Genomic DNA, 11,818 nt, shown 5'->3' with positions numbered 1-11,818 from the left:
TAAGGATTTTCATCCATAATGCAAAGTGTTTGAAAGACTACATCTGAAACATAAATGATCAAAACCCAGCAGTTTTGCAGAAATGGTTTCTAGATTTAAGGAATAGGACAAAACTGTTACTGTAACTTTACATATGAGAGAAATAAATAGAGGAAATCATTTACTCAAATGTGTTTTAATGCACCATATTCTTAATCTAGAAATAGGATAAAGCTCTTCATTCTTTGGAAATTAACAGGAGACACTTTATCCATTTTTAAGAACTTCATTTCTGTCAGTAAAGTATAACATTATACTTCTCATCTTTCTTCAAGTACCACTATTTCATATCTTTCTTCCAATATGCATTTGTGTGCCCTTTCCTGAAACAACTGCTAGACAAGCCACTCATTTCTTAGAAATTATTTCATATAATTACTCTTCTATTCTTTCACTATTTAATTTAGGCATTGAAATTAGATTGGTCTTTAATAAATACTCATTAGTGGCTCTAATTCTTTCTCTAGTAGTAGCCTACTCAGGAGGGGACAGAACTGGCATAGCGCACACATTCAAATTCTAAAAGGAATTGTTCATATTCTTTTGAGAGAATTAAAAAAAAAAATCATCCCTTCTTCTTCTTTAGCTTTAATTCATTTTCTCCTTCATTTCATGAAGGGGGCACAATTAGGTAAGGTATCATGGGGGAGAAGCCACGTAGACAAAGGGAAAGACAGTCTCATTAATTGAAATTGTATGTCCTGCTTGTTAATTATCTGGATGCTGTGCTAACTGATTTGAGAAAAGTAACTTCTGAAAATGTTGGAAATTCTTTGTAACATATTATTAACAGAGTTTAAAGTTTAATTGGATTTTTGGTAAGTGACCTTTATTACTCCTGCCAGATGCATGGCATATAATAACCAAATAATCCCGTTGGGGGTTAAAGGGATTCCAAATGATAAGATGGCAATGAAAATGGTACATTCCATGCTTCTAATTTTCAAAATCAAAACAGCAAAACAAACCAGGCAGAGTATATTCAGTGAGACATGAAAATGAGTCTCCCACCTTCCAATCTACCATCCATGCCTATTTGAAGAAATGATGTAAGAATAAAATATTGTTTTTTTGTCTTAAATGTTATAGTAAAGAATCACAGGATCTACTGCTATACCTTTGAAGTAAACTCTGATACTGATAAAATATTCTTAGAGGAAAGGAAAAGTATCATATCTAAGGTATATAAAATTATAGCATGCCCTAATTCTTCATGGCAACTAGGTTTGATATAACCCCTGACATCAGAACCTACTCTGCAAAACATTTGGCTATTGCAACCATTCTAAACTTGCAATGAGGAAACAATGAGTGAGGATGTGATATCATGCAGAAGAATTACATTTGTACCTTCTCAGCAAAGAGGAACTCTGATTGTGGTAGGATGAATACTGTGAGAGGACTAATTCTTTTCCTACAAATTTCAATTTTCTCTTATTTAAGAAGTTAGCTGACTCTATAATCGATTTCCTCAGGATAAGCATAGGGCAGATTAAAAAGTAAAAGGAGTAAGTCTTTCTAGGTTTGCTTTCCAAATGCATTAAGTTCTTGGGGGGACTTAGTAAGTTTGGAAAATAAGTAAAAAAAGAGAACGTGTATGCAGGCATCAAAATAGTTTCCAGCCTTATCTTTGACTAAAATCATATCATTGACTGAAAAGAGACAAGATGATAATAAAGACAATTTTTTAGCAATTCTGACCCTAGGTAGATAACACATTTGTGTATATTGGCACCTCTGGACAGGTGCAAGAATATCCGCAGCACATTATAAGGAAACCAAAGAGGAAATATTGGTTAAAAAAATTATTAATCGTGAGTAAAATGGAGAGCTAAAATTTGATAAATTTATTCATTGTAATATTAAAATTCAATTAAAATGAAAAAATTACCTCAGCACTTATCAACAGAAGTGAATTTCATAAACATGATGTTGAATGAAAGCCAGGTATTATCTATATCTTTAACTATGTATATGTATACCCTGTGTTTGTGTATAATTTACGTAAAAGTAATATACTGAAAGCACGCTTATGCGTGTATATATATGTGTGTGTATATGTAATGAATGCACTATGTATATTTTATGTAGTCTATACAAAATATAAACATGTATTTATAAAATCAAGATGTGGTTACCTTTAGGAGAAGAAAAGAAATATTAAGTTGCAATTGGGAAGGGGCAAGATGGCAACATTCTGTTTCTGGAGTTTATTTCTAGTACTGAGAGGTACTCAGTTTGTGCTAATTTCTTGGGCTATGTATTTATACTTTGTGTTCTTTTCATCTCAAGTGAGACATTTTAAGTGAGGTTACAAAAATAATACCACTGAAAAGAAAGTGAGATTCATACAAATAAAGCCTGGGCAGGTATGTGGGATTAAGGGTCGGGGGCAGGAGGAAAGTGAGAGCAGTGGCAAGTGATCCTTAAAATTTCAGTTAGTGTAAACAATTGAAAGTAATCTTCTGATGCCTCTGTAAAAAAAGAAGAGGAGGTCATTAATTTAATCAATCAGCAACTGTAGTTTTTTTTTAATTTGACTTTAAAAAACAAGCTATATAAGTTAAATCAGAAAAGCCCTTGCTTGCCAGAGGCCTTACAATTAATTACAGGAGAAAGAGGTGTGTAAACATGATTTTTAGCCAGAAGAGTCTCAGTATTCTCTGGTCCTGGAAGTAGCCTGTAATGCAGAAAGTTAGCCTTTCAGAGTCAGTTAAATTATTGTGGGAAGGGTGGACTTCACATATGAGTGATACTTCAGAGCTACAGGTGTAACTATTGTAGTAGCTTCAACAAGATTTATAAATTTGACTAGTACTATAAGTAGTTATGGGTATTCATTTTTAAATGATTGCCATTTAAAACATCGTTTTGAATTAACCACTACTGCTACTACTGCCATCATTACTACAAATATAACTCTAACTACAACTAGCTGATATTTATTATTGAGAATTTTTCCTCTCCGGAATCACACTATAAATAATAACAAGCTTTTACTGAACACATACTGTGTGCTTTGAATTGTTTTAAGTGCTTTATGTCTATAAACTATATTATATTTTATTTTAATCTTTTGATTGTCATGAAAGATTTATGAAGCAGCTACATTTGGTTTTCTATTTTAGAAGTGAAGGAGCTAAAAAACAGAGAAATACCTAAAACTAATATAGTCTACAAATATATCATTATAAATAATTTGCATTGAAAGTGTGTTTTCAAAAATTACATATTGTTCTTTGGTGCCTAAAATATTAAGTTACCAAGCCATTTGAATAAATAAACAAGCAACTCTTGCTGTGTATCTGTTGGGTCAGAGTTTATGTACTCTAATATATTCTGACACATTCACTTTCTAAACCTCAAAAGAAAAGGGAACTCTTAGGTACTGAATTTCCCAGTGGTGTCTAGGAGTCTAGCATTATGTTACCAAGAAGGATTCAGGTAGGGGAACAGTACTCTTCCTTACTTGAATATATGAACATACCTTGGAAAATATTTTCAAACTATTTTGATTGTAGATCTTTTTTTTTTGACTACATACTAAATTAGTTTTTCATTTGAAGCAGAGATAGATGGTCCAAGGCTGAGAAACAGTATTCCCTGTGGACAGATAACTTCAAGATAAAAGCTGTATCCTGCTCGGATAAAAGATAGAGATCAGCTATTTCTCATTCTTGAGGTCAAGGAGACCTCCAGAACTACACACTCCCTCACAGAAATCCTCCTTAGGGGTCAGAGAAAGGAGAGGCACCAGACCATAGTATATCCTGTCAACTTATCAGAGACCCTTGTGCTAATATCCAGCTTGAGGGCGGGGCTCTGAATCAGGCCAAAGCCAGATGAAGCAAGATGATTCACCAGAGCAAGCCAGGAAGGACTTTTGATTTAAAAAGCGCCAAAGCAAGTGTTGTCTCTTCCTCTCTTGCTCTTTCTCTGTCTTACTCGCTCCTCTCTCTTTAAATAAATAATTGCCTCACTACCCTCAGTCTCTGCCTAATTCTTTCTCCAAAAGGACAAAGTTCTGGAGATCTACATCAAGTGGTTAGAGTTCAGCATTCTCACCCAACGACCACCCAAGAACACATTTTCAATGTGTAATTTTTGGCAGAAAAGTACCTATATCAAAAAATATTCTCCTATGAGTAAGTGATCTACCTCCTATCACTTTACCTTCTGGAACTAGGCCTTTGTCTGTTCTTATTTTTTTGTTGTTGTTGCTATTTTAATTATAAAAATGATTTAACTCTTTTGGAAGAAACCAATTGTATTCATCATTAAAATGTTTGGAAGGAAAGCTGCAGCCATCACCTAGTATTTCATCTCACAGTTCTAGAAGACAGAAACCGTAATTGTGTTATCAATGTGCCCTGCCTTCGCGTAGTCCTAAATGATTCTTTTATGAAAATACATTTTTCAAGAGTAGTAAGAAAGTTTTAAAAGAAAGAAGCATGACCTCATCTTCTTCCATTAAGCCTATAAGCCAATACAGAACAGGAAGGTATTCTTTTTTTTTTGTCTTTTTGTCTTTTGTTGTTGTTGCTATTTCTTGGGCCGCTCCCGCGGCATATGGAGGTTCCCAGGCTAGGGGTTGAATCTGAGCTGTAGCCACCGGCCTACGCCAGAGCCACAGCAACGCGGGATCCGAGCCGCGTCTGCAGCCTACACCACAGCTCACGGCAACGCCGGATCGTTAACCCACTGAACAAGGGCAGGGACCGAACCCGCAACCTCATGGTTCCTAGTCGGATTCGTTAACCACTGCGCCACGACGGGAACTCCAGGAAGGTATTCTTAAACAACGCTATTTCATTCTGAACCTGAACAGCACAAGGAAGATTATTGTACCTAGAAAGGAAAGCCAAAAGGCATAAGGTTAAAGCTCATTACTCACTACATAGTCAAGGTACAAATATGAGGACTAGGCATATTCCAAATGAAAATGCCATACAAAGGCAGGAGTTCCTTCAAACATGAACGTTGAATCTAATAAATAAACACATACTGAAGGGAAATGCTTTTTATTATTTCTTGCAATTTGTGATATTTGGATCTAAGTTAAGTCATTCTAATTTCACTTTCCACAGGCAAGGAAGAGTCTCCTGCAATTCTACAAGATAAATGGAAACTTGTAAGAAAACTATCACTTGTAACCCACAGACACAGTGCAGGCATATTAAGTCTGTTTTGAACACACTGGTGCAGATCTTGACTTGGGAACATTTTTCATTATCTAGGCAGATGACACTGCAACAAGTCAATTTAACACTTTGGTCATGAAAAATCTCACTCCTTGATCACACTGTGATAAAAATAAGTTTGGAGTTGACATTGTTCTGAAAAGAGAAGCTGCTATCATATGGTGATTTGTATCCTATGTTTAAATATTTTCTATTTCCTCCACATCAACTTTCATGCTTTCCAAACAGCAAGAAACCAAATAACTATTGTTTAAAAGAATAACACATAGGAGTTCCCATTGTGGCGCGGTGGTTAACGAATCCGACTAGGAACCATGAGGTTGCGGGTTCGATCCCTGCCCTTGCTCAGTGGATTAATGATCCAGCGTTGCCGTGAGCTGTGGTGTAGGTCGCAGACGCAGCTCGGATCCCGAGTTGCTGTTGCTCTGGCGTAGGCTGGCAGCTGCAGTTCCGATTAGCCCCCTAGCCTGGGAACCTCCACATGCCACAGGAGCAGCCCAAGAAATGGCAAAAAAAAAAAAAAAAAGACAAAAAAATAAATAAATAAATAAATAAAAGAATAACAAATAAAAGAAAGAACTCTGCATATTTACTAACACAAATGTATAGAAGTGATTTTATCCAATTGGGTGATTATTTATGAATCTCTAACACAAATATAATATTTATTTACTTTAATTTTTTATCACAAGTAGATGACATATTCAGTGCTTGTCTCTTAGACACCATGAATAGTTAGGACACCTGAAAAGTTTTCTGGTCATCCAATTGCTGTATAACTAGTTTATTCCAAAGTCTCTAAATATCTTCCCTAGCCATTAAGTTCAAGTTATCTCAGAAGTTATGTGAAGTTGGAGTTCCCATTTTGGCTCAGTGGTAATTAACCCAACTAGTACCCATGAGGACACAAATTTGATCCCTGGCCTCTCTAAGTGGGTTAAGGATTCGGTCCTGCTGTGAGCTGCAGTGTAGGTCACAGAGGCGGCTTAGGTCTGGCATTGCTGTGACTGTGGTGTAGGCTGGCAGCTGCAGCTCCGATTTGACCCCCGCCTGGAACTTCCGTATGCCACATCTGCAGCCCTAAAAAGACAAAAAAAAAAAAAAAAAAAAAAGTTGCATAGTTGCATGAAGTGTTTATTTTTCTCTTTCATTTGTCAGAATAAATAAGCATTTGCCAAAACAGTAATTGAGGCAGCTAATAAAACAAAATTAAGGATAAGAGTCAAAGTTTATAATAATAAAATTCACATATTTAAAATATACAAAGTCATTATCATTATTCTAAACTTTTTAATAATACTTTAAGCAAAAGAAAGTCATTTCCTTTCCATTAATCTTTACATTTGTTTCTCAGAACAATCATCTGAGGTAAATATCACTGTGATTTTAAAGCTTATGATAAATTAGTAACTGATGTTCACTGAAAGGAAAAATGACTTGCCCACCGTCAGAAACCAGATCTCCCTGGGTCTCCTGCATGACTGCTCATCTTCTAAGCAAAATATTGGTGGATTTTATTACAGACTTTTTTCAAGGATCTTTGTAGAGTAAGCAGCCTTGAATGAGATTTCACTACATTCTCATTAGAATGGATAAAATTGAGAATGGTGACAGTACCAAGTTTTATGATATGGAGAAATTACAATCTGATTTTAGCATTGAAGACATAGTGAGGCTGGGCATTTAGTTTGTTTCATGGTTCTATAATCGTTATAAACATAAAAGATTTTTAACATCTGACTTTTAACTGCAGATGATTTAGGTCTGTCTCTAAAAATTGTCATAAAGACTTTCTAGCTTCTAAGAAATGCCTTGAATTGATAGCTAATTGACCTGAATCTATTCTTATTTTTTTTAAGTGTAAGCAACATCAACATCTTTATAAACTCCACTACTTTATTAAATTGTACCTGCTACACTATTTGCTATGAGTAAGAAACTCTTCCTTGTCTCTGACTCAACATTCTTGTATCTTCCATGAGCCCATAAAACTGTGGCAAGCTAATGTTTTAGCTACCAAATAGGGTAAATCCCAGACCCTTCCCAGCTCTTGACAGTTTGGTCATGAAGATTAGTTGCTGAAGGAGAAATGGCTTTCACAAACACAATAAAGGCCATTTGCAATAGGAGATATGAGAAAACTCCCTGGGGATATGGCTGCAAATGCCCTTGACCAAGGTGTTGGCAAGAAGGACTGGTGTAGGGGCTCTCCAGTGTTCTACCTGCTAGTGAGTACTGAAACTAGGTGCTTTGGATGTTACTCAGTCTACTCCTGGTAGGGGGAGGATGTGTCAAGGGGCTTCCAAAGATGAAATATATTATATCAGCAGGGAAGATGTAGAACTTTATTTGGACTGAGAATTTTGCTTCCTTAAGTCAAGGCAGACAATACACTGCTCAAAATGTAAAGTAAATATAAAATCTTGCTTGTGGAACAAGACCACTCACTCCTTCTTTGGTATATCCTACTCTCCCTTTCTCTCCATTCAAACATCAGCTAGTTTAAGAAGATGATTAAAGATGGGGGATATATGTCTATCCAAGTACGTGAAGGGCTTCAAAGAGGAGGGGGGACTTAAACTTGGATAGCTTTGCTGAATACAAGTACTCAATGGATCATTTTACCCAGTTCCCTGACATGTAGGGGTTATCGGTTTCAACAGAGTGAGTTTGGGCAGGGTTTGCTGCATGGAAAGAAGCTAACATGATATTGAAGGTTGAGCCCTTTACATTATTTATTTCTATGTTCTCTTGTTGTTGCTTCTAGGTCTGAATATATACTGTTTAGATATGTTATGTACTTTTACTTCCTCATCCCATAAGGTAAAGAGGAAATTTTTCCTACCAGGGAAGAGCTGTGGGTATAGAAAGGCTAGTAAGACAAACTGCCCTGTCTATTGAGTGATGAGACAGTGAGTGATGAGTTGGGATTTAGCGCAAACATTCCTACTCTGTGATTTCCAAATTTTTCACTACATGGATGATATCCTATTGGTTGGTAAGTTAGAAGCCTCTGCCTCAGTGTTTCTGATTATGGTGTTGTCACAGCTTTAGCAGAAGCAGTGCCTAAGTAATCCTGGAAAAATTTAGGGGCTTGACTGTCATTTAGCCTCTTAGGACTATGTAGATTGATTCTTAACACTCATTCCCTGTAGCACTGGAAGAAGTATTACTGTCTCTTCAGCTCCAACAACCACAAAGGAGACTGACACTTTATTCTACTACTAGCACAGATCTGTGTGATATTTTTGCCAAATGGAGACTTTATCCAAAGTGGCCTCCCTTTCAGACCCATTCCTGGGTATTTAGCACTTGTAGCTTTTAGCTTTCTACTGACCTCTTGTTGAAATTAAACACCAAATCGATAGAGACCCCATGACTCTCTGGCCTGGTATTGCCATATTGGGGTGAGTCAGACTGTACTTAATAAATAAAAGAGGAGCAGGAGTCTCAAAATCTTGTTATATGTGGCAGTTATCAATTTATTGCCTCTCTGCTCTAAATCCATCCTTCAATATGCTTTTCTTTACAGAGTACCATCATAAATTTTTTGGCTAAAGACATTGGAGGGTCATTTCCAGCTCTGCTCAGTGGGTCAGGGTGTGAATGTGGGGACATCTGGTGGAGCTTTTCTCAGCTCCATGTCCAGAATGTTTGATTCCTAGACATCTTTGCCATCATGGCCTGACTGGCAACAAGCTTCCTGTGACCATTTCAAGGTGGAAATCAGTATCCTAAGAGCCTCCTGTGTACACCAGCACCGTGATTTCCAAAGCAGACCACAGGCCAGATGTTCACCACCAGGTCCCCACTGTTACTACTTGGTTACCACTCCCTCTACAGGCTTGTGCCCTGGGAAGTTCCCACTGAGCCACCAGTCGCTCTGCAGACTTATGTATAACATACTTGTATCCACTGCTCCCAACTCAGTAGATCAGTATGTACTCATCTGGGCCCCAGAACCCTATTATCTCTGCACACATACTCTAACAGCTCCTGATCACCTGAACACCTTGTATGTACTCTAGAGGACTGCATCCTGCTTGTCTAGCAACTGCAGACCAATTCTGATCTGAGGAAAAAAAGTGAATTTCTCTGCTAATTAGTGAATTGAACCAGACGTTGGTCAACATGCTGGCCCTAAAGAAAGAGTCTTATCCTAATTTTGCCCTTCCTTGGGTTCTGACCCTCATCCCTAGGGTACCAGGTAGAAATTCCTCATATCTTATCATCATTCTTTTATGTATTTAATAATTTTTTGTATTAAATACTCCATGGTTAACTAATTATGCAGATTCTATTTCCTAGTTGAAACCCAGACTGAGATAGTACATTTAAGAATGCAGTTGGTCTGGTCCTGATGACACCTGTGGTTTACATGAAAAAAGTGCAACTCTCATTCTGGGGGAACTTTATCTCTGCCCTACTGTCTAAAACAAAGCTACAGAGTTTTAGTGAAATCACATAGTCAGTTGGTGTGCTTCCAACGGCCTAGATGTTTGGTCTCCCACTGGGAAAACTACAGACTAGTACATTAAAGAATCCCGTCAGGAAACTATAAACTGTAAAAATATGGCTAGTGATTAAATTGTCTGCATTACTCAGTAAGAGCCTGTTCTCTGATGAGGTTTGAATCATGTTACTCATCAAGTCTTACTCTACGTCTCTAATATAGAGATTCCCAGACTTTTTAAGAGAGTTGGCCTCTTTGTCTCTCAATGTTGAGGGTGTGCTGGTGGAAGACACACATCGCATGGGAAATGCCCACTTCTCTCCTAGCAAGTTGACCAATTCTACCTTGGACCTCATCTGGGGTAATAGTGTTATAGCACCACTATTGACTCCTTCAGGGTAACTGATCAACTAAGCCAAGTTACTGTGATTCCTGAATCTAATCTGTCATCTGTTTGACTCTCTGGACCACTTGCAATACAAAAATGATGGCTCTTTCATCCCTAATATCCCAAGCAAAGAGATAGCCTGATTCTACCATCCTCATCGTCTCCTGGTCCACACACTTTTAGAAAGGGATTTAGTCAATGAGTATATCTTTTCCCAAAAAAGAATTCTTTCCTCTTAGCTGTTTAATAAATAATGATCATAACAATAAAGGTGGGGGGTTAGAAGGGACTTTATAAAGCAATTTTGAAAATTCAGGATTCCATTCTGACAATTTCTGGGCATAGTGCATCTTCCCTTCCACTGTTGGCAAACTTAATCCATTAAGTAGGAACATGTCCCATATGGCAGCCTCATCAACAGTAGATTAGAGAATTCAAACAGAATTCTGGTTATGTTTTATAAAAAAATTCCCATGTTCCCCTTGAATGTGACCCTTCCAGATGAAAGGTCTGCATTCAAATAAAGGACAATTGGAAAAACTGAATTTGCAGTTGCTAGAATGGATACCAGATTTTGTAGAGGTAGAATAGGAACCCTTAAATTTGTAGGAGGAACATTTTAGGGAAATAGGAGACAGGGAAGCTTATTAATGTTATTTTGTCTTTGAGAATTACCCCTGGGGAGGATAATCAATGTTGTTATGAATGGAGTATTTAGCAGTTCTTGAGTTCCCAGGTTTATAGACACTGTCATTACCATGTATGGCCATGTGGATCCAGTGGCAGTGCAGCAGTTAGATTCTGCTTATGCCTAGACTTATGCACAGACTCTTCACAGCTCCCAGACTTTATCAGAATGGTAATGAGATTTGTGATTAAAAACCTTATGAGCTTTCATTCGTCCTTCACTGGACCTACCATCTTGCTTACTCATAGTTACATAGTTGTGGGGTAGGTACTGGGCTCTAGAGAATGAAAGTATTTCCACCTACCACTTTGTGGGTGGATGTGCTCCCAGAACCTCTCTTTGATGGTTCAGTCACACTGTATAGGGGACACTTCTGTTTTTATTGCCCACAGAGAACTGTTGTGATACTTTACTAATAAATTCTATGGATGGAGAAAATAATTCTTTGGATGGCACAGCTGTTGCAGACTCGTACAGGTATAATAAGTTTAATTGACTGCTATGTCTGCCATCATGCCATACAACTCTGACCGTAGTTTGACTGTCATTCCCATTAACCTTAGAAGAAAATACAATAAGAAACTGCAGGGATGGTCCCAGCTCAAAGTACCTATGGATGTCTTCTACACTCACATTCTCCATTATTCCCTTGGGTGCACAAATACCATCTGGCTGGTGGCATGGACACACAGGACAAGTGGCCCTATCTGGTCTTAGGAAGGGCTCCCTCCCACCCCGCATAGAAGAATTAAACTCAATTATTCCAAAATGAAATAGAACTTCATGCATTTCAGCCAAATGGGTGACCACATGGGAAGTACTCTCAATATATGCCACCCCCCTTATCAAGTTTTACCTGGGGAGCCCCAATAAATGTAAATATTACTTTCCCTTCAAGGGCACTCTTTGCCTCCTTAAGACTCTAATTTCAGTGTGAGAATCAGGCATTGACTTGCCTCTCTTCTGAGAATGCAGAGACTTGCATCTTACATGGGTCATAAGAGATCTATAAGTATGTAAGGAAATACCACCTCAACCTTGGAAAGCAT

Source organism: Sus scrofa, chromosome 8 (assembly GCF_054392235.1).
Source record: "Sus scrofa isolate SSC_HxYL_T2T_F1_AM1 chromosome 8, Sscrofa_HxYL_maternal_Yorkshire_Landrace_v2.0, whole genome shotgun sequence".
Lineage (NCBI taxonomy): Eukaryota > Metazoa > Chordata > Mammalia > Artiodactyla > Suidae > Sus > Sus scrofa.
This window is presented reverse-complemented; position numbering follows the sequence as displayed.